We start from the raw sequence: 23,902 nt of genomic DNA, 5'->3' as shown, positions 1-23,902 counted from the left end.
ATGATGTAACATATATAAAAGTATTTGGTAAACTTGTCAGAAATAATTCCCTCTTCCTGATATACCTGTTCTTAGTGTGCTTGCATATTGGTTATAATCATCTTTCTCCAAAAGGCCCAGTTGGGACCTGTCTTCCTGCCTTTCTCCCTGAACACCCACCCCATCCACCCATCCACCCCTCAACCCAGCAATGTTTTTCCCTTTGATTTATATTATTGGAAGTAATCTGTGGAACTGAAAATAATTCCCAAAGTCAAGATTTATAACACTGCTGCAAAATGACCAAGAAGCATTAGATTTGATAACCCTATAGTCAGATTACCATTTTTCCCAGTTACTACTGATTACTGTGGCTTACTACTCTCATTTTTAATCCTTGAATAGACATCATGCAATTAAAAATAGTACTAACAACTGTACGTATTCTATAACATGTTCTGATTTGTTTCAATTAATGTTATATGTATTTCTCCTTATCATTAAATATTGTCCTCACTACCTACCAACCAACCAACCAACACAAACAAATACATAAATAAGCAAAAGCAAATCTGAAAAAAAAAGTAGTAACAGCTCATCACACCACATTACTCAGGAGACCAGAAACTGAGGCTATTTCAATAGCCTGGCCTCTACAGGTTCCAGTTTAGTAGAAAGTAGCGTATCTCATATTTCCTATCATTTCCAGTCACATGTCTGAGGTTTGGATTATGTTTTTCCACACAGGTCGAGTCAGGGCTCCTATGTGGTGTGACTTAAGTTGTGACCAAGACATAGTTCTTGCCTTTTTATTGTGTTACTTACATTCTCACAGTGCTTATTTCCCTATATCTCCTTAATCAATACTCAGGTATAGTTGTATTAACAGATAAGTTTCAACCTACAAATAGAATTAAATAAGCTACCAGACAACTATGCCATGTTATGAGTTATTTTGGTGAGAAAACATGATTTCTTAATAGGTGGCTGATAACATGTACTCTAGTGAAAACCAGGAGATAGAATAAAGTGGATACTTTGGAGCCCAAGTTACTGTATGGTGAGAGGAGATCATTGACACAGGACAGTGAGAATAATGGGTTACTGAGAGCAATGGAATAACGGGTTAAAAAGGGAAGTTGTTAAATATATGTCTGAGTTTGCTCCTGGACTTACTATTTTGTTACAATTTATTTTTCTATTTTTTTTTTCCCAATATCACATGGTCAGAATACCATAGGGTAAAATAAGCCCTGAACTTAGGTAATTCGAGTCCTCTAACAGATAACTTATTTTGTCAATTATATGTTCAGGTGTTTTGCCTGCTTTTTACTCTGCCTTTGTCTTTTTATTGTTGATTTGTGTTAGTTATATATATTCTGGACAAAAATCTTTTGTTGGATGCTCCAATTGCAAACTTTTTTTCCCACTCCTTGGATTGCTTATTCATTTGTAAATGACGTCTTCAGATAAGGAGACTATTTTTTTCTGATCAAGTCAATGTATCAATTCTGTTATTTTCTACTGAGTACTGTTGTGTCTATTGAGAAATCTTTGCCTTTCTTAATGGCTTGAAGATATTCTCCTATAATTCTTTTAGAAGCCTTATAGTTTTAGCTTCTGCATTTGGACCTATGACCTATCTTGAATCAGGCATTTACTGAAGAGAAGTGAAAATCCATATCAACATTAACAAGAAATTTCATAGCAACCTTATTCATTATGGTCCCACAATGGAAGCAAATCAAATTACTGTTAGGTTGGTGCAAAAGTAATTGTGGTTTTTGCCATTACTTTCAAGAAGCAACCGAAAAACAAATTTTATTACTATATTCATAGAACGGAATATTGCTCCACCAATAAAAAAGTGAGTCACTGATACACTCAACAACTGGATAACTCTCATAAACATTAATTTGCACAAAATAAGCCAAACACAAAAGAATACATTTACATGATTCTATTTATTTGAAGTCTAAGAACAAAGAATTATTTGAGGGCAATAGAAATCAGAAAGTGGTTAACTCTGGGGCAGGTTCTTGTTTACCTGTAATGAGAAAGAGGGAAATTTCTGGGATGATAAAAATGTTCCATATTTTGTTTCCGATGGTGGTTACATGGTGCATATAATTGTCAATATCTGTCAGAATGAAAACTTGAAATCTGTACATTTTATTTTGTATTCCTTGTAAATCAGTAATTTTAAAATACGGTAGTAGATGGACATTACAAGGAATAACAGCATTTTATCAACAGCAAACCGAAAGTCAGTAGTCATTTCCTAAATAATATCAATAGTGCCCCCTTGGAGTTGTACTGTCCACAAACTCTGTCTGTGCTCCGCAGCCATGGTAGCATACAAGTACGTAATTAGAGCAACATTACTATGACTTGGTGTAATATACAAGTAGCCATTTAACAACAGCCAATATTTTTGATGTTTACTTTGTTTTAAATGCTTTGCAGATATTATTTCAATTAATTGATCATTAGACGCCAGCAGTGAATGTCATACTAACTGAGCACGTTGCTTTCTTTTTCCCCTGTTAAAGAGGTTAGTAATGTTAGCCCATGACTTTAAAAAGGGTAAAAGTCATCAAAAGCCAACACATATATGGGAAGATGGTAAAGAAGAAAGCGTAGTGGGGCAGAGATCACCAGAGATCATCCCCGTTTAAGCTCTCGTGTGGGCTCTTTGGCTGTATCTAGAAACTAAATTGTCACCAGGCAGATTAACAAGAGGAAAGTATAGTTTTACACGTACATGGAGTGAAGTCCAAAGAAGTGGCCAAAGCAAGATGCTTTTATAAGTTTTAGACAAAGAATGACAAATTTGAGAAGAAATGGCCCTAGGGGGAGCAAATTTTCTAGGGGAGTCAGGAAACATATGTGGGATATAAACCTAGCAGAAAATAAGGGCCACTTGGTTAAGTATATTTATTCAGAGATATTACAGCCCTCAATTCCCAGTCTCTGGTGATAAGGGCTATTTTCTCTTCCTGGTACTGTGAGTGTACTCCTTCCAGAGGAATCTTTAGGCTTGCTACATGTTGGAAGAGAGAGGTCAGCTATCCCTTTCTGAAACTATAATTTCTTCAATGTTTCAACTTGAAATAATCAATATAACAATCTGGCAAATTTTGAGATGTACATTCTTCACTCTTTCAAAAAGTATCCCTAAGAGATTAAAATACTACTGTTAGATTGTTTTAATACCCAGAACTCACTCTAGGCCAAAGTCTCCATAAAGAAGTGTATTTTCAGCATCCCATGAACAACTTCTATTATTTTCTGTAAAAATAAAATCACTTGCACAACTATCTGAAATACTACACTTCACTTTACCTGGGGACTTACCTTTTCCTAAGTGTCTGAGCTTTTTTGTGTGTTCAGTGCATGCTTGCTATGTTTCTGTGCAGATTGCTTGTGGTAAATCACTTATGTTTCACCATAAGCTTCTGTGTTAAGTACACTTATTTCTTCATTTAATGTAAGATGGAAATGAGACACAAATGGTAAGTAACTTCCTGAAGCCACACAGCTTATAAATAAAAGATCTGGCCTTAGAATCAATGTGGTTTGATGTCAGAGCCTGCACTTTGATCACTATACACTGTGACTTTATGCCCCTTCATTATTATGCTATTTGCCTCTAAAACATATGGACTTAATATGCGAATCACTCCTTATTACACTTTCATTTCTTTAAAAATGCACTCTGTCTTAATCCACACGAATAAAAGGTGCCACTCAGACAAGAATCAGCTAGTGGAGGAGGTGTTTTTATTCATTATCTAATCCCTTTCCTACAAATTATTCGTAGGCAGCCATTTTCTCCAACCATTAATTTAACAAGTATAGACTAAGCACTTACTCTGTGCTAGAAACCTAAATGGACTCTGAGAGCTCAAATGCTACCTAAGTACACTCCTAGAAAATAGTATCAAATTTCAGAAGGGTGATAAATATTTCCTAATACCCCTTTGATAGTCAAGATTGGTGATTTCCTGGAAACAATTCAATTTTGCCTTAAAAATTGATGCAGCCAGTTCCACATTCCCCCAGTTAAAATTCCAAGCCATGAAGACTGCAAAAACAGTCATCTACTTAGAATGAAAGTGAAATAAAAAGATCCAAGTACTTTCTGCATCTATTCTTGTGTCAGTTTCCTATTGCTGCTCTAGTAAATTACCACAAATTTACTGGCTTAAAACAACTCAGATTTTACAATTTGAAATGCAAACATCTGAAATGGCTCTCACAGAGCTAAAATGAAGGCACTGGCAGAGCTGTATTTCTTTTCTTCTGGAGACTACCAGGGAGAACCTCTTCCCTTGCCTTTTCCGGCTTCTAGAGGCTGCCTGGACCCTTGGCTCATGACCTCTTCCCCATTTAAAAGCCAACAACAACATATTCAAATCTCCTTCTGACTCTGACCATCTTGTTTCCTTTTTATTTGTAAGGACTCCTGTGAATACAATGGAGTCACTGGGATAATTCCAGATAATCGTCCCATCTCAAAACACTTAATTTTATCAGTTCTACAAAGTCTCTTTTTTATTTTTTCCATGTACAGGAACATATTCATAGATTCTGGATGTTAGGACAAGGGTATCTTGGGGAGGGAGACATTTTCTGCTTACCACATTTGTGAAACTTGTCTTACAGTTATGTATTCCATAAAAAATTCTCTCTTTTGAGAATGTAATTTTCCATAAAATTATATATTTAATAGACAGGATATGTATTATTTTTTAAAGTAAATTACTTTTTAAATTTCCCCAATATCGTGTCATAAAGAACACCCTGAAAGCATTCTTAATTGGTACAGAAATTACTTCCAGATGTATAAATAATAGACATGTATTTTTAATAGCCTCTCTTCTTTCGCTTCCTCTCCCTCTCCACCTCCCCCATCTCCCTCTTCGTTTCTCTCTCTTTTCCTCCCATCCCATCTCTCTTACACACACACGTATACCCACACAACTGAATCTCCTCTGCTTCTTACTAACAGCAAATGCACAACTATAAGGAAAATATCTGGTTCAGAAAATATATTTTTTTGCTTGGTATTAAATAGAAAGTGCTCATACCAGGAGAAACATATTTAACATGTCCGAGGGATTGCTTGAATGGTGTGAAACATCCTTCCCAGGAGAAATAATCTCCTGGCTTAAACCAAATTGATGGCAGGAATTTGATGGGTTGGCTTACTCCTCTATTGCCTTTAGGACATAATGCAATGTGCTGGACTTGGCAGATGAGTCAGAAAGCAGTAGTTCACATAGAACTTGCTTCTGAGAGGCAGGAAAAAAATCCCTCTTTAACGGGTGCTTTGAAAGAGTTCCCTGAGCTATAACCTTGGTGGATGTTGGATTCAGGATCATTAACCACCCAAGATAAAAACAGTACATGGGAGGCAGTGTTCTCTGCATGTGTGGGTTGCAAATGGAACTAGTTGTTTACAATAGCTGCGGTTAAATGAGAACAAAGTTAAGTAGTGATGAGTCAACTATGCAACGCTCTGTCTTGCAAAGTACAACAAAGAAAATAACATCAATTTTCAAATTGGAAAATTATTCAAATTACACATATATACAATTCTCATGCTGTAATCCCAGCACTTTGGGAGGCCGAGGCGGTAGGATCAGGAGGTCAGGAGTTTGAGACCAGTCTGGACAACATGGTGAAACCCCATCTCTACTAAAAATACAAAAATTAGCCAAGCATGGTGGCGGGCACCTGTGATCCTAGCTACTCAGGAGACTGAGGCAGGAGAATCGCTTGAACCTGGGAGGCGGAGGTTGCAGGGAGCCGAGATCATGCCATTGCACTCCAGCCTGGGCAATAAGAGCAAAACTCTGTCACACACACACACACACACACACACACACACACACACACACAAATTGCAGGTGAATTACTTTGAGTGATGAACAGAGAAAAGGAGAGGATTAGATTTCTGAATCTACTACTTAGTAGCTGGGAGACCTTGCACAAATAACTTAACCTCACTATGTTTCAGAGTGTCTACTTTTAAAGTGGGAATAAAATAATTTGCCTAGCCTACAATTCAATGTTATGAAGATTACTGTATACCTGAAAGAATACATGGGAAATCACTTGATATGCTCTCAAGTAAAAGAATTAATACCAGCTTTGAAAACACACCAGTTTATTAGTTATTGCCAAGTAACAATTCGAGGTATGAACTAAGTAGTAACAAATGAAGGTGCATACTTTAAATCTTTTTCGTGTTGTTCAGCTTTACTATAGTCAATATCCATTTACAGATGCAATCCAATGAGTTATGGCAGATGTATACACTTGTAAATCTACTGTTTCAGTCAACACAAAGAACATTTCCATTGCCACTGCTTAACAGTATCACAATAGATTAGTTTGAAATGTTTAGAATTGTATATCAATGGAATCATAAATTATATATTCATTGTGTCTAGCTCCTTTTACTCTGTATAAAGTTTCTGAATTGTTTCATATGACAAAATGTATGTATCAGTGGTTTGTTTCTTTTGGTAGCTGAGCAGTATTTCATGGCATCACATATTGTATTATGCTTGCTCATTACCTTTTGATCAACATTTGAATTGCTTTCAGTTTGGGACTATTATAAATAAAATTGCTAAAGACATTTTCATGAAAGTCTTTGTGTGGACAGAAGGTTTTTATTTCTTATGTAAATAGGAATGAAATTATTGGGTCATATGTAAATACATGTTTCCCTTTATGAGGAATTGCCAAAATATTTTGCAAAGTGATTTTACAATTTCACTTCCCGACCAGCAATGTAGTTGTTCCATATAATTGGCAACATTCATGCTTATGATTTTAAATTGTAACCATTTGAATATGTATGCAGTTGCATGTCATTAAGGTTTTACTTTACCTTGACGCTTTTGTCAACATCCAATTGACCATATGTGTGTGTGTTTATTTCTGAACTTTCAGTTTTGTTCTATTAATCTGTGTCTATCCCTTTGCTAAGTTTATCCTACATGATTGCTATAGCTTTATATTCAGTTTTAAAATAAGGTAAGGTGATTTTTCCCCCATTGTTTTTCCTTTTAAAGATTGCTTTGGCTATTTTAGGTCATTTGCATTTCTGTAACTTTTATAATCAGATTGCCAAATTTTACAAAAACACTTGCTGGAATATTCATTAGATTTGTGTTAAATCTACAGATTAATTTGGGGGTAAATTGACAACTTAACTATATTGAGTTTTTTGAATCATGATCATGCTTTACCTCTCCACTTACTTACACGCTTTTTTACTTCTTTTAGCAAAATTGTTTCGTTTGGCAAGTATTTTGTTAAAATATCTCTAATAGTTTTGAATGCTATTTTAAGCTGAAATGAGTTTTTTACTACATTTACAATTTTATTTTGCTATCATATAAAAATTTTTGTATCTTGTACTCTACGGCCTTGCTATTCATTTATTATTTCTGTTACCTCTTTCATAGGTTTCAGGGGGTGTTCTAGAAAAAAAAAATGCCATTTTTGAATAAAAGATTATTTTACCTCTTCCTTCCAATTTTAAGTTTCTTTTTTTTTTTTTAATTAAGGCTTTTTGCTTGTCTAATTGCATTGACTGAGATTTCCAGTACAATGCTGAACACTGGGGGAAAGTGCAGACACAGTAGCCTTGTTTCCAATTCTAAGTAGAAAGCATTAACTTTTCCATTATTAAGTATGATGTTAGCTGTAATGTTTCTGTTTCCTTAATGATGTTGAGGAAAATTATTCTCTGTATAATTTATTCTGATATTTTATTGTGAATAATGACTTTTGTCATTCTTTTAATATTTATTTAGATTACTATATGCTTTTACTCCTGCTTTATTTGGTAATCTGAGTGAATTACATTGCTTGATTTTTATAAATGTGTTAAACCAACCTGGCATACCTGAGATAAACCTGGCATATTCATTGTATATTATGCCTTTTATATACAACTAAATTCTATTTGCTAATAACGTAAAAAAATCTTTGTATGTGTACTCCAGCAGGATATTGGCCCATAGTTTTCCTGCTTATAATATCATTTCTTTTCTATCAGACATAAATAGAGAGATAAATATTTATAGAAATAGAAATAAGCCAGGATTGGTATTTTATCATAAAATTACCACATTACAAAAAAATTTCTATGCCTTTCTCACTAGATTTTTATGGATCTCAAGAGTAGGATTCTTTTATCCCATAACTTAGTCGAATGACTTAAATTTGGCAGATTACATTATTTCTTGGTAAATATAAAATTTTACCTCTCCCATGGAAAGAGTGTACCTCTTGCTCATTGATGTTGGGTTTGGTCATGTAATTTGCTTTGACCAGTGGAATGTGGGAGGAAATGATAGGGCTGTGTGCCAGATTTAAGACTAAGCCTAAAAGAAATCATTTTTTGTTTCTGCTTGTTCCTTGAATGTTTCCAATCTCTGCACTAGGAGAAGAACATGTCTCAGAGAGCTCCTACTCCTCCAGTTTTGGCCCCAGAATGAAACACAAGAAGAAGACCTGAATTTGATTTGCATTTCAAAGTAGAACTGTCCCAGCTGACATGAAGACTGATGAATAAGGAATAAATGTTTATTGTTGTATGCCACTGATATTTCTGTGGTCAATTATGTGTAGAAGAGCTGACTTGTACACTTATATAAACTTGAAGAAGACTGAATTTAGAAATGGAGTTTCTGCATATGGTTATGTCTGAGTAGCTCCAAGTGGATCATCCCTCCCACAGACAACAACTCTAAACTCTGGACAAAATATAAAAATAACAATTTCCTGAATATCAAAGAACAACCCAAATCATGCAGATACTGGGTAAGTTTTATAGGAAATTTTTTATAGCTTAAGACTATGCAGCAGTCAGTATCATATGGCATGACTAAAACCTACATAGGGAGAAATGGTGTAGAGTATGAAAAGCAACTACCACAGCTAAAAGGTGAGGAGGAATATCCAGGAAGGAGAGAGCTAAAGAGAGGCTCCTGGTTTTTGTGGATACATGCCACCCAAATCTATGGTTCATCCCTGAACTCTGCATGCACAGTAAATTTTATTACAATTTCACCTAGGAATAAAATAATTGAACTGAAATTTCAAAGTTGAGGGTTTGAGAATGGCTAAGTTAACTACTTGCTATTATCAAAAATCAATACGCTTCAGAAGAACATAAAGGAATCCAGAGTCTCTAAAACATATAGTTCATAAAGTCCTAGATAGAACTCATGAAAAAAATCACAATCTCACATGGAAACTGAAAAATATGATCCAATATCAAGAGAAAATGTAATCATTGGAGACTGACCGAGATATTGGAATAAGCAGATAAGAATATTAAAGCAGCCATATAACTAATGATTCCCAGGTACATGAAGTAAAATATGCTAATAATACATTAAAAATAGGAAACCTCATTAAAGAAATAAAATCTTTTTAAAAGAACCAGTGAAAATTCTACAACTAAAATTATGATATCTGAATACATGCAAACACACACACAGGCTAGATGTATCAGCAAATGGGAAAGGAGAAAAAGTGACAGTGAAATTGAGTTGACGATAGGTGAAACTTCAATTTACTATTGAAGTGAAATTTAACAAGGGACAAAATATTCAAGAATTATGACAAGAACTTAAGAGACTGGTAGGACAGTATCATGAGCATTATTACCATTGTGTAATTAGAATTCCAGAAAAAGAAAACAGAGTGAGCAGAAAAAAAATTAAGAAATAATAGTTGAAAAATTCTGTTATTGGTGAAAGACATAAACATTTGTATTTAAAAAGTTCAGAAAACTTCAAGTAGGGTAATAGTAAAAAAAACCCACATCATATTTAACTTACTGAAAACCAAATATAAGGATAAAATTGTGGAAACAACCATAGAAATGATTTATTACACTCACAGGAACAATAATTTGAAATTCCATTGACTTTGCATAAGAAACATTAGAGACCAGAAGGTAGTAGAAAATAACTTTAAAATGCTGAAACTAAAGAACGATTATCCTGGAATACTGTATCTAGCAAAAATATATTTCAAGAATGAAGACACAATGTCAGCACTTTCTGGCCAAAAAAAAAAAAAACTAAGAAATTTATCACTAGCAGACCTACACTAAAGAAATAGAAAAGGAAATAATTTAGACTAAAGGAGAGTTATAAGAGATGGAAACTTGGAATTTAGGGAAAGAATAAAGAACATTCAAAATAATTATTTGAGAGGCTTATGCAAAAACAATAAAAGCAATGAATAACTGAGATAAAGAGTCTAGTAAAGGGTTCAATCTTGAGTGTAATGATGAATGATATTTCCTTAAATGAGAAAATAAGATATGTAAAAATAAAAACAAACACAGATTCTAATTTAAAGTAAAAATAGAGCTTTCAAAACAGATACAGCTGATGATTCTCATTATTCATGGTTGTTATGTTTTCTAAGGTCACTGCAAACACTGAGTTAGTAATTAGGGAACAACTGCTCCTAAGGGAAACACAGGTTTAGGTTCCTGCAAGTGTCTGGTCGAAACATTTCATCAAACAATCAATATTTAACCTTGTTTTATGTTTATTTCTGTTTAAAGACACATTATTTAAGATATATTTCATGTGAATAATTGTATGGTTTTGAATGAGTTAACTGTCAGGGACTTTGAGACCATTTGCCAAAGGTTCATTTGCCAAAGACCTTGTGAAACAAACCAGTCTTATCAGTGTTGACAGGCTCCTATTACACATAACTCCTTTACAGGTAGCAGGGAATTAAAAAGAAAAAAAATTCTGCAGACTCCTGATCTGCAAAATTACCTCACCTGCAAGTTTAACATATTTTATGCCTAGCCCAAAAGAGTTTAATATTTTCCAGGCCCTAGATAACATAAGTATTTTTGCACTTCACCCCCACAACAATGATTTTCACCATGCTTTCTAAAAAAATCTATTTTCGGCCAGGCACAGTGGCTCATGCCTGTAATCCCAGCACTTTGGGAGGCGGAGGCGAGTGGATCACTTGAGGTTGGGGGTTTGAGACAAGCCTGACCAACATGGAGAAACTCTGTCTCTACTAAAAATACAAAATTAGCTGGACGTGGTGGCACATGCCTGTAATCCCAGCTACTCGAGAGGCTGAGGCAGAAGAATTGCTTGAACCTGGGAAGCTGGGCGGTGTGGCCATTGCACTCCAGCCTGGGCAACAAGAGCAAAACTACATCGCAAAATAATAATAATAATAAAATAAAAAAAAATTTTTATCTCACGAATCCAGAAATTTATTTTCTTTTTCATCTTTCTCATAGCGTTATCAGACACCAGTTCTATTGGATCAGGGTTCCACCCTTATGATCTCATTTTACCTTAATAACTTCCATAAAGGTCCTGTCTCTAACACAGTCACATGGTGGAGAGTAGGGGTGGTTAGGCCTTCAACATATGAATTTTGGAGCAGTACAATTCAGGCCATAGCATGGTGCTTTGGCGCTATGTTTGAGAACCATTTTAAATAGCAAAATTACCAACATATAAAAAGGACAGTAGATTACAGTATGAGAGCTGAAATAAGAAGACAGCACATCACTTTGTTAGACTGCAGTTGAGAACGTCAGAATGTGTGTGACTCAAAAATGTGCTGCTCTCCACACCTACAGAAAAAAACTGTGAAAGAACCATGTATATTGATTTGGTGCTAAAATTACAAATACATTTTAGCAAGTAGGCAAATTTTCCATTGTAGAATCCACACATAATGAGGAGGGTCAACTGTATGTGTATTTGCTTCTTAGAAACCTCTCTCCTTTTTGACAAATGTAGGTGGTGGAACATTTTATAATCTGAATCAGTGAGGAAAAACAAGGTGGATTATTTAGATAAATTCATGGTTAATGGCATAGGTATAATATTCTGGTTCATTCTTTACTTTCATTATAAAAGGAGGAATGAAAATAATAATAATTACAGCTAATACTTGTTGAGTTTGCATTTGGCATAAACCACTCCTCTAAGTGCTTGACCCTCAATCAGCACAAAAACTCCATAAGGTGGGTACTGTCATGTTTATTTTACACATCAGGAAACTGTGGTGCAGAAAGTTTTGGTAACATTACATTAAAAAAATTATGTCAGAATATTTTTCTCTGCCAGCCATGACAGAGATAGTCCCTAGTATGTGCTGTTCTACTTCTTCATCATTTTAAAATTAAATGTAACTATCCCCTTTTTGAATATATGGTTAGCATCCCAAAATAAGAAAGAAGGGGAAAAAGCACATGTTATACAAACATACGTGTAATATTCACTTATGCATATGAACCAGCATATTAAGATCCATGTTTAATTTCTTATTTTATGATACAGTTTGGTAAGCTCCTCTCTCTTTTCCAGAAATTTTAACCAAATATGTTTGTATGAAGAATATCAGGGGGAAATTAGAAAAGCAAGAATGTGCTGCAACTCCAGTTTAGCATAGATACAGAACATACATGGATGGGCTTAAGGATTCAATGAGAATAGAAAATTTAAGCGAGGGAAAATCCTGAAAAATCCAGAAAATCTTGTGATGAAATGGGTTTCTGGTCAATGCCTAGACTGGTTATTATTAATAAATATCACATCATACTGGGCATATCACTATTTTTATTTTTTTTCTTTTTCCATAGGTTATTGGGGGTACTGGTTGTGTTTGGTTACATGCGGAAGTTCTTTAGTGCTTATCTGTGAGATTTTGGTGCACCTATCACCTGAGCAGTATACACTGCACCTTATTTGTAGTCTTTTATTCCTCACCCCCTTTCATTCCTCCCACGAAGTCCCCAAAGTCCATTGTATCATTCTTGTGCCTTTTCATCCTCATAGCTTAGCTCCCACATATCAGTGAGAACATACAATGTTTGGTTTTTCATTCCTGAGTTACTTCACTTAAAATAATAGTCTCCAGTCTCATTTAGGTCACTGCAAATGCCATTAATTCATTCCTTTTTATGGCTGAGTAATATTCCACTATATATATATATATATATAGTGGAATATTATATATTCCACTGGTATATATATATATATATATATATATATATATATATAGGAATATTATATATTCCACTGGTATATATATTCCACTGGTATATATATATATATATTCCACTGGTATATATATATACCAGTTTCTTTATCCACTCACTGATTGATGGGCATTTGGGTTGGTTCCATGATTTTGCATTTGCGAATTGTGCTGCTATAAACGTGTGTGCAAGTGTCATTTTCATATAATAACTTCTTTTCCTCTGGGTAGATACCCAGTAGTGGGATTGCTGGATCAAATGGTATTTCTACTTTTAGTTCTTTAAGGAATCTGCCACTGTTTTCCATAGTGGTTGTGCTAGTTGACATTCCTACCAGCAGTATAGAAGTGTTCCCTTTTCACTGCATCCGTGTGAACATCTACTGTTTTTTAATTTTTTGGATTGTGGCCATTTTTGCAGGAGTAAGGTGGTATTGCATTGTGGTTTTGATTTGTGTTTCCCTGATCATTAGTGATGTTGAGCATTTTTTCATGTGTTTGTTGGTCATTTGTATATCTTCTTTTGAGAATTGTCTATTCACGTCCTAGTCCACTTTTTGATGGGATCGTTTATTTTTTTCTTGCTGATTTGTTTGAGTTCATTGTAGATTCTGGACATTAGTCCTTTTTCAGGTGTATAGATTGTGAAGATTTTCTCCCACTCTGTGGGTTTCTGTTTTCTCTGCTGACTGTTCTTTTTGCCGTCTCTTTTTACTTTAAGTCCCAGCTATTTATCTTTGTTTCTATTGCATTTACTTTTGGGTTCTTGGTCATGAAATACTTGTCTAAGCCAGTGTCTGGAAGGGTTTTTCCAATGTTATCTTCAGATTTTTTTTTTTTTTTTTTTTGCTGTTTCAGGTCTTAGATTTAAGTCCTTAATCTATCCTGAGTTGATTTTTGTATCAGGTGATGATCCGGTTTCATTCTCCTACATGTAGCTAACCAGTTATCCCAGCACCATTTGTTGAAAAGGGTGTTTTATCCCCACTTTATGCTTTTGTTTGCTTTGTGAAAGATCAGTTGGCTATAAGTATTTGGGTTTATTTCTGGGTTCTCTGTTCTGTTCCATTGGTCTGTGTGCCTATTTTTATACCAGTACCATGCTGTTTTGGTGACTATGGCCTTATATTATAGTTTGAAATCAGGTAACATGATGCCTCCACAATTGTTCTTTTCTGCTTAGTCTTGCTTTTGCTATGTGGGCTCTTTTTTGGTTCCATATGAATTTTAGGATTTTTTTTTCTAATTCTGTGAAGGATGATGGTGGTATTTTGATGGGAATTGCATTGAACAATATGGTCATTTTCACAATATTGATTCTACCCATCCATGAGCATGGGATGTGTTTCCATTTGTTCGTGCCATCTATGATTTCTTTCAGCAGTGTTTTGTAGTTTTACTTGTAGAGATCTTTCACCTCCTTGGTTAGGTATACTCCTAAGTATTTATTTTTTTGCAGCTATTTTAACAGAGGTTGAGTTCTTGATTTGATTCTCTTCATAGTCATTGTTGGTGTATAGAAGAGCTACTGATTTGCGTACATTAATATTGTATCTGGAAACTTTGCTGAATTCTTTTATCAGTTCTAGGAGCTTTCCGGAGAAGTCTTTAGGGTTTTCAAGGTAAACGATTATTGTCAGCAAACAGTGACAGTTTGAATTCCTCTTTACCAGTTTGGATACCCTTTATTTCTTTCTCTTGTCTGATTGCTCTGTCTAGGACATCCAGTACTATGTTGAAGAGGAGTGGTGCGAGTGGGCATCCTTGTCTTGTTCCAGTTCTCAGAGGGAATGCTTTCAACTTTTCCCCATTCAGTATTATGTTGGCTGTGGGTTCGTCATAGATGGCTTTTATTGATTTAAGGTATGTCCCTTGTATGCCAATTTTGCTGAGAGTTTTAATCATAAAGCCATGCTGGATTTTGTCAAATGCTTTTTCTGCATCTATTGAGATGATCATGTGATTTTTGTTTTTAATTGTTTATGTGGTATATCACATTTATTCACTTGTGTATGTTAAACCATCTCTGGATTCCTGGTATGAAACCGACTTGATCATGGTGGATTATCTTTTTGATTTGTTGTTGGATTTGGTTAGCTAGTGTTTTGTTAAGGATTTTAGCAACCATGTTCATCAGGACTATCGATCTGTAGTTTTCTTTTTTGGTTATGTCCTTTCCTGGTTTTGGTATTAGGGTGATGCTGGCTTCACAGAATGAATTAGGGAGCGTTCCCTCTCTCTATCTTATGGAATAGTGTCAATAGCATTGGTACCAATTCTTCTTTGAATGTCTGGTAGAATTCTGTGAATCCGTCTGGTCTTAGACTTTTTTTCATTGGTAATTTTTTAACTACCATTTCAATCTTGCTGCTTGTTATTGGTCACTGAGGGTATCTAATTCTTCCTGATTTAAACTAGAAGGGTAGTATTTTTCCAGGAATTTATCCATTTCTTCTAGGTTTTCTAGTTTTTGCACATAAAGGTGTTCATAGTAACCTTGAATGATCTTTTGTATTTCTGTGGTGTTGGTTGTAATATTTCCCATTTTGTTTCTAATTGAGCTTATTTGGATTTTCTCTCTTCTTTTCTTGGTTAATCTGGCCAATGGTCTATCAGTTTTATTTACCTTTTCAAAGAACCAGCTTTTTGTTTCATTTATCTTTTGTATTTTTTTGTTTGTTTCAATTTCATTTAGTTCTGCTCTGGTCTTGGTTATTTCCTGTCTTCTGCTGGGTTTGTGTTTGGTTTGTTCTTGCTTCTCTACTTCCTTGAGGTGTGACCTTAAAGTGTCAGTTTCTGCTCTTTCAATCTTTTTGATGTAGGTGTTTAGGGCTATGAACTTTCCTGTTAGCACCACCTTTGCTGTATCCAAGAGGTTTTGATAGGTTGTGTCACTGTTGTTGTTCAGTTCAAAGAATTTTTTTAATTTCCATTTTGATTTTGTTTTTTACCCAATGATCATTCAGGAGCAGGTTGTTTAATTTCCATGTATTTGCATGGTATTGAAGGTTCCTTTTAGAGTTGATTTCCAGTTTTATTCCACTGTGGTCTGAGAGAGTGCTTGATATAATTTCAATTTTCTTAAATTTATTCAGGCTCATTTTGTGGCCTATCATATCATCTATCTTGGAGGAAGTTCCATGCACTGTTGAATAGAAGTGTATTCTGTGGTTGTTGAATGGAATGTTCTGTATATATCTAAGTTCATTTGTTCTGAGGTATAATTTAAATCCACTGTTTCTTTGTTGACTTTCTGTCTTGATGACCTGTCTAGTGTTGTCAGTGTAGTATTGAAGTCCTCCACTATTATTATATTGCTGTCTATCTCATTTGTTAAAATTTGTTAAGATTTGTTAGGTCTGTTAGTACTTGTTTTATAAATTTGGGAGCTCCAGTGTTAGGTGCATATATGTTTAGGATTGTGATATTTTCCTGTTGGACAAGGCCTTTTACGATTATATGTCCCTCTTTGTCTTTTTTCACTGCTATTACTTGAAAGTTTGTTTTGTCTGATGTAAGAATAGCTACTCCTGCTCACTTTTGGTGTACATTTGCATGAAATGCCTTTTACACTCTTTTACTTTAAGTTTATGTGAGTCCGTATGTGTTAGATGAGTCTCTTGAAGGCAGCAGATAGTTGATTTGTGAATTCTCATCCATTCTGAAGTTCTGTATCTTTTAAGTGGAGCATTTAAGCCATTTACAGTCAATGTTAGTTTTGAGATGGGAGGTACCATTCCATTCATCATGCTATTTGTTGCCTGTGTACCTTGGTTTTTGTTTTTTCTTGTTTTTTAAATTGTATTTTTGTTTTATTGGTCCTGTGGGATTCATGCTTTAAAGAGGTTCTGTTTTGATGTGTTTCCAGGATTTCTTTCAACATTCAGAGCTTTTTTTTTTTTTTTGATGGAGTCTTGCACTGTTGCCCAGGCTGGAGTGCAGTGGCACGATCTTGGCTCACTGCAAGCTCCGCCTCCCGGGTTCATGCCATTCTCCTGCCTCAGCCTCCCAAGTAGCTGGGACTACAGGCGCCCGCCACCACACCCGGCTAATTTTTTTTGTATTTTTAGTAGAGACGGGGTTTCACCATGTTAGCCAGGATGGTCTTGATCTCCTGACCTTGTGATCCACCCACCTTGGCCTCCCAAAGTGCTGGGATTACAGGCATGAGCTACTGTGCCTGGCTGGTTTAGATCTTTTTTAAGAAGTTCTTGTAGTGGAGGCTTGGTAATGGTGAATGTCTTAGTTTTTGTTTATCTGAAAAACACTGTATCTTTTCTTTATATATGATGCTTAGTTTCACTAGATACAAAATTCTTGGCTGGTAATTGTTTTGTTTTAGGAGGCTGAAGATAGGGCCTCAATCTCTTCTAGCTTGTAGGGTTTCTGCTGAGAAAGCTCATGTTAATCTGATAGGTTTTCCTTTATAGGTTACCTTGCGTTTTTGTCTCACAGCTCTTAGGATTCTTTCCTTCATCTTAATTTTAGATAACCTGATGACAATGTGCCTAGGCGATGATCTTTTTTGTGATGAATTTCCCAGGTGTTTTTTGTGCTTCTTGTATTTTGATGTCTAGGTCTCTAGCAAGGCCAGGGAAGTTTTCCTCGATTATTCCCCCTAATATGTTTTCCAAACTTTTAGATTCTCTACTTCCTCAGGAACACTGATTATTCTTAAGCTTGGTCATTTAACAAAATCCCAGACTTCTTGGAGGCTTTGTTCATATTTTCTTATTCTTTTTTCTTTGTCTTTGTTGGATTGGGTTAACTCAAAGAGCTTGTCTTCATGCTCTGAATTTCTTTCTTCTACTTGTTCAATTCTATTGCTGAGACTTTCCAGAGCATTTTGCATTTTGATAAGTGTGTTCATTATTTCCTGAAGTTATGATTTTTTTTTATTTATGCTATCTATTTCCTTGAATATTTCTCCCTTTGATTCTTGTATCTTTTTTGGATTTCTTTGCATTTAGCTTCACCTTTCTCTGGTACCTCCCTGATTAGCTTAATTAGCTTAACCTGCTGAACCTGTGTGTGCCTTGGGTTACTTGCCTCCCAGGTGGAGGTGGTGAGCGGAGATTGCGCCATTCTACTCCAGCCTGGGCAGCAAGAGCAAAACTCCATCTCAATAATTTAAAAAAAAGATAATAAGGCTTTAGTTCTTCCCTGGCCTGTGGAGTCTGCTTGCTGGATTCACGCCCTTCCTCCTGAGCGGAGTTTTGGCCAGGAGGCTTCTCAACAGGTTCAAATTGTTACAAAGTTCAGCTGGAGAGTTCCTTCTCCCTATGGCGTTTTCCCTGCACCTGCTGAATTGTTTTTCAGGTAAATTAGGGATTTCTTCTCGGTTTGAATCCATTGCTGGTGAGCTAGTGTGATTTTTTGGGGGGTGTTAAAGAGCCTTGTTTTTTCATATTACCAGAGTTGGTTTACTTATTCCTTCTCATTAAGGTAGGCTCTGTCAGAGGGAAGGTCTAGGGCCGAAGGCTGTTGTTCAGATTCCTTTGTCCTGCAGGGTGTTCCCTTGATATAGTACTCTCCCCTTTTTCCTATGGTGTGGCTTCCTGAGAGCCAAGCTGTAGTGATTGTTATCTCTCTTCTGGGTCCAGCCACCCAGCAAGTCTACCAGGCTCCAGGCTGGTATTGAGGGTTGTCTGCACAGAGTCCTGTGATGTGAACTGTCTGTGGGTCTCTCAGCAGCAGATACCAGCACCTGTTCTGGTGGAGGTAGCAGCGGGGTGAAATGGACTCTGTGAGGGTTCTTAGCTTTATGGTTTAATGCTCCATTTTTGTGCTGGTTGGCTTCCTGCCAGGAGGTGATGCTTTCCAGAGAGCATCAGTTGTGGAAATATGGAGAGGAACGGTGGTGGGTGGAGCCCTAGAACTCCAAACAGTATATGCTCTTTTTGTTTAGATACCAGGGTGGGTAGGGAAGGACCATCAGGTGGGGGCAGGGCTAGGAATGTCTGAGCTCAGACTCTCCTGGGGCAAGTCTTGCTGTGGCTGATGTGGGGGTTAGGGGTGAGGTTCCCAGGTCAATGGAGTTATGCACCTAGGAGGATTATGGCTGCCTCTGCTGAGTCACGCAGGTTGTCAGGAAGTGGGGGAAAGCTGGCAATCACAGGCCTCACCCAGCTCCCACGCAATCCGAAGGGCAGGTCTCACTCCCACCATGCCCCGCCTCACAGCACTGAGTCTGTTTCCAGAAAGTGGGCAAGCAGGGCTGAGAATTTGCCTTGGACTACTTGCCTCCCAGGCAGAGGTGGTGAGCGGAGATTGTGCCATCGCACTCCAGCCAGGGCAACAAGAGCAAAACTCCATCTCAATAATAAAAAAAAAGATACTAAGGCTTTAGTTCTTCCCCGGCCTGTGGAGTCTGCTTGCTGGATTCATGCCCTTCCCCCCAAGCAGAGTTCTGGCCAGGAGGCTTCTGAACAGGTTCAAATTGTTACAAAGATCAGCTGGAGAGTTGCTTCTCCCTGTGGCGTTTTCCCTGCACCTCTGGCCACCCTCCGGAAGGATCCCTGTGGTGCCAGGCAGGAATGACCTGCTTGGGGACCCAGTGAGCTCACAGGGCCTTTCCCACTTCTTCCTCTACCTGTGTATTTCACTTGGCTCTCTACATTGACTCAGCTCCAGGTAAGTTCAGAATCTTCTCCTGTAAACTAGACCTTCAATTTCCCCTGTAAGGGTGTGTGTTCCGGGGCAGAGGATCTCCGTTTTCCACTTCTGCAGTTTGGGCACTCACTGTATTTGGGGTGTCTCCAGGGTCCTGCAGGCGCAGTTGGCTTCCTTCAGGGGGTCTGTGGGTCCTCTCAGGTTTCCTGATTTATTCCTGCAGTTGTTCTGGAGCTAAAAATCCATGATGTGAGCCGCTGCACGCTGCTCTGTCTGTCCAAGTCGGAGCTGCAATCTAGTCCTGCCCCTTGTCTGTCATAATGCCTCCACTATTTTTTAAATTTAATTTTTATTTTAAGTTCAGGGGAACATATGCAGATTTGTTTTATAGGTAAATGTGTCATGGGGGTTTGTTGTACAGATTATTTTGTCATCCAGGTATTAAGCCTAGTACCCAATAGTTATTGTTCCTGAGCCTCTTCTTCCTCCCACACTCTATCCTCCAATAGGCCCCAGTGTGTGTTGTTCCCTTCTTTGTGTCCATGTGTTACTATTTAGCTCTAACTTAAAAGTGAGAACATACGGTATTTGTTTTTCTGTTCCTGTGTTAGTTTGCTAAGGATTACTGCCTCCAGCTCTATCCATGCCCCTGCAAAGGACATGTTTTTTATGGCTGAATAGTATTCCATGATGTATATGTACATTTTCTTTCTGTGTATCACTGATGGGCATTTAGGTTGATTCCATGTCTTTGCTATTGTGAGTAGTGCTGCAAAAACATACACTTGCATCTGTCTTTATAATAGAACAATTTATATTCCTTGGGGTATCTACCCAGTAATGGTGTGTCTGGAATTGGTGGGTTCTTGGTCTTGCTGACTTCAAGAACGAAGCTGCAGACCCTCGCTGTGAGTGTTACAGTTCTTAAAGATGGTGTGTCCGGAGTTTGTTCCTTCAAATGTTCAGATGTGTCCAGAGTTTATTCCTTCTGGTAAGTTCGTGGTCTCACTGGCTTCAGGAGTGAAGTTGCAGACCCTCGCAGTGAGTGTTACAGCTCATAAAGGTGGCACATCTGGAGTTGTTCATTCCTCCTGGTGGGTTCGTGGTCTCACTGGCCTCAGGAGTGAAGCTGCAGACCTTCGGCGTGAGTGTTACAGCTCATAAAGGTAATGCGGACCCATGAGTGAGCAGCAGCAAGATTTGTTGCGAAAAGCGAAAGAACAAAGCTTCCACGGCATGGAAGGGGATCCCAGTGGGTTGCCGCTGCTACCTCGGGCAGCCTGCTTTTATTGCCTTATCTGGCCCCACCCACATCCTGCTGATTGGTCCATTTTACAGAGAGCTGATTGGTCCGTTTTAGAGACAGCTGATTGGTCCGTTTTGACAGAGTGATGATTGGTGCGTTTACAATCCTTTAGCTAGACACAAATGTTCTCCAAGTCCCCACCAGACTAGCTAGACATGGAGCACTGATTGGTGGATTTACAAACCTTTAGCTAGACACAGAGTGCTGATTGGTGCCTTTACAATCCTTTAGCTAGACACAGTGTGCTGATTGGTGCATTTACAATCCTTTAGCTAGACACGAAAGTTCTCCAAGTCCCCACCCAACCCAGAAGCCCAGCCGGCTTCACCTCTCAATGGCACTCTGAGTGGGACTGGACAGCCCAGAGGGAGCTCTTCCCCTGATCAAGCCCAGCAGGCACCTGCCAGCCACTTGGAGTGCGGGGCCACAGAGCCTGCGCCCACCCAGAATCTGCGCCAGCGCCACTAGCACCCAGCACAGCCTGGCTCCCGCCCGCACCTCTCCCTCCACACCTCCCCGTGAGCAGAGGGAGCCTGCTCCAGCCTCGGCCAGCCCCAGAAAGGGGCCCCCACAGTGTAGTGGCGGCCTGAAGGGCTCCTCCAGTGTGGCCAGAGCGGGCGCCGAGGCCGAGGAGGCGCCGAGAGTGAGTGAGGGCTGCTAGCACCTTGTCACCTCTCAAAGGCATTTCTGATTGAATGGTATTTCTGTTTTTAGGTCCTGGAGGAATCGTAACATTGTCTTCCAACAATGAATTAAGCAATTTACACTCCCACCAACAGTGTATAAGTGTTCCCTATTCTTCACAATCTCACCAGCATCTGTTATTTTTTGCCTTTTTAATAATAGTCATTCTGACTGGAGTGAGATGGTATCTCATTGTGGTTTTAGTTTGTGTTTCTCTGATGATCAGTGATGTTCAGCTTTTTCTCATATGATTGTTGGTCACATGTATGTCTTCCTTTGAAAGTGTCTGTTCCTGTCCTTTAGGTACTTTTTAATGGTGTTTTTCTTTTTTGTAAATTTGTTTAAGTTCCTTATAGATGCTGGATATTAGAACTTTTCAGCTGCATAGTTTGGAAAAATTCTTTCCCAGTCTGTAAGTTGTCTGTCTATTCTCTGGATAGTTTCTTTTCCTGTGCAGAAGCCCTTCAGTTTAATTAGATCTCATTTGTCAACTTTTACTTTTGTTGCAATGGCTTTTGGCATCTTCACCATGAAATCTTTGTCCATGCCTATGTCCAGAATGATATTGCCTAGGTTATCAACAAGAATTTTTATAGTTTTAGGTTTTACATGTAAGTCGTTAACCCATCTTGAGTTAATTTTTGTATATGGTGTAAGGAAGGGGTCTAGTTTCAGTCTCCTGCATATGGCTAGCCAGTTATCCCAGCACCATTTATTGAATAGGGAATACATTCCCCATTTCTTGTTTTTGTCAGGTTTGTCAAAGATCAGATAGTTGTAGGAATGCAGACTTATTTCTGGGTTCTCTATTCTGTTCCATTGGTGTATGTGTCTGTTTCTGTACCAGTACTATGCTGTTTTGGTTACTATAACCCTATAGTTTAGTTTGAAGTCAGGTAGTGTGATGCCTCTAGTTTTGTTCATTTTGCTTAGAATTACCTTGGATATTCATGCTTTTTTTTTTGGTTCCGTATGAATTTGAAAATAGATTTTTCTAGTTTTGTGAAAAAAAGTCAATGGTAGTTTAATAGGAGTGGCACTGAGTCTGTAAATTGCTTTGGGCAGTATGGCCATTTTAATGATAATGATTCTTTCTATCCATGAGCATGGAATGTTTTTCCGTTTGTTTGTGTCATCTCTGATTTCTTTGGGCAGTGTTTTCTAGTTCTTGTAGAGAGTTTTCTCCTCCTTTGTTAGCTGTATTCCTAGGTACATTTGTTTTATTTTTGTGTGTGGACATTTTGAATGGGGTTATATACTTGATCTGTGTCTCAGCTTGACTGTTAGTATATAGCAATGCTAGTGATTTTTTCACATTAATTTTGTAACATGAGACTTTGCTTAAATTGTTGTGCCTCATTTGGAGGAAAGAAGGCACTCTGGCTTGTCAGTGTTATTGTGTTGATTTTTTCTTTGTGAGCTTATCGACCTTCAGTCTTTCAAGTTTCTGACCTTTGGTTTTTTTTTTATTTTTTTAATCCTGCTTGATGACCTTGAGGGCTTGATTGTGGTATTAGATGAATTCAGCCAACTGGCTTCATTTCTGGAAGATTTTAGAGAGCCAGCCTCAGCTCCAAACTCCTGGACTGCGTGCTCTAATTCTGGAGGACCCATATTGGACTCCGACTTTTTTCTCTGGCTGCTCGAGGTTAGGAATCCACTGTGCTGCGGGGAACGGTGCTGCAGGGGGCCCAGGTGCTCCTGGACCACTCTGATGCATGGTGTCAGCCAAAGCATTTAATAAAGCAGTGACAGCAGGATCTGTCCTCATTCACATGTGCCAGCAGCAGCAGTTGCAGCAGCGCAACAGAATGCTAGCCTGCCAGGATGCCTGCCTCCCTGTGGGCATTCACCTCAGTGGTGGAGGCAACTCAGTTGTGGGTGCCGCGAGGTGCCGGAGGGGGCATGCCTGCGGCTATGTGCAATGTCGCACTTGAGGTGGTGTTGGCTCCAAGGCGGGGCGCTGGCGAGTCCAGATCTGGGTGCTTTCTCTGTGCCCTGTAAGCAGGAGTAGTCACTTAGGGTGGAGGCTGATCTGCTGCTGTTCTCTGTACAGTGTTGTGCAAGAGCGTGTTGTGGGCAGGAATGGGGCTGGCTGGCTTTGTACCCGACAAGGCTCGGTCTATAATGGCAGTCAGTGGGGCTATCGGAGGTGGATGGAACTCCTGTGTGCTGGCAGGGCAACAGAAGCAAAACTCACCTGGCAGACACCTGGCAGACACGTACTAGCAGTGTGAAGTG

The 23,902-nt window shown here is 38.0% G+C and overlaps 1 long non-coding RNA gene across 1 annotated transcript in view; it reads left to right on the top strand.

Annotated features, from left to right (window-relative positions):
• The window catches only part of LOC129532977 (uncharacterized), a 107,237-nt gene that overhangs the window by 67,440 nt on the left and 15,895 nt on the right, over nt 1–23,902 (top strand). The window contains exon 2 of the long non-coding RNA XR_008678965.2: nt 8,451–8,829. This is a non-coding gene — a long non-coding RNA (uncharacterized lncRNA). The remainder of the gene's footprint in view (nt 1–8,450; nt 8,830–23,902) is intronic.

Source organism: Gorilla gorilla, chromosome 3 (genome assembly GCF_029281585.2).
Source record: "Gorilla gorilla gorilla isolate KB3781 chromosome 3, NHGRI_mGorGor1-v2.1_pri, whole genome shotgun sequence".
NCBI classification, from domain to species: Eukaryota; Metazoa; Chordata; class Mammalia; order Primates; family Hominidae; genus Gorilla; species Gorilla gorilla.
This window is presented reverse-complemented; position numbering and strand designations above follow the sequence as displayed.